The following is a 248-nucleotide window of genomic DNA, read 5'->3' as shown; positions in this document are numbered from 1 at the left end:
ATGCACTAGTACTGCACCAGTACCCCATACACACACACAAAAATTTAATTTTTAGCATCAGTCCATCCAAGATGTAGATGTGTGTGTTTCTTCATTAGAACAAATGTGAAGAAATTTAGCATTACATCATAATTATCCACATGTAATCAATGAATGTTTTGTGAAGCTGCATGTTTGTAATAAACAAGTTTATCATTAAAATGTTTTTCTGGCAGCACCACTGCAGAGGATCTAATGGGGAGCAAGTG

Source organism: Cyprinus carpio, chromosome B7 (assembly GCF_018340385.1).
Source record: "Cyprinus carpio isolate SPL01 chromosome B7, ASM1834038v1, whole genome shotgun sequence".
NCBI classification, from domain to species: domain Eukaryota; kingdom Metazoa; phylum Chordata; class Actinopteri; order Cypriniformes; family Cyprinidae; genus Cyprinus; species Cyprinus carpio.
This window is presented reverse-complemented; position numbering follows the sequence as displayed.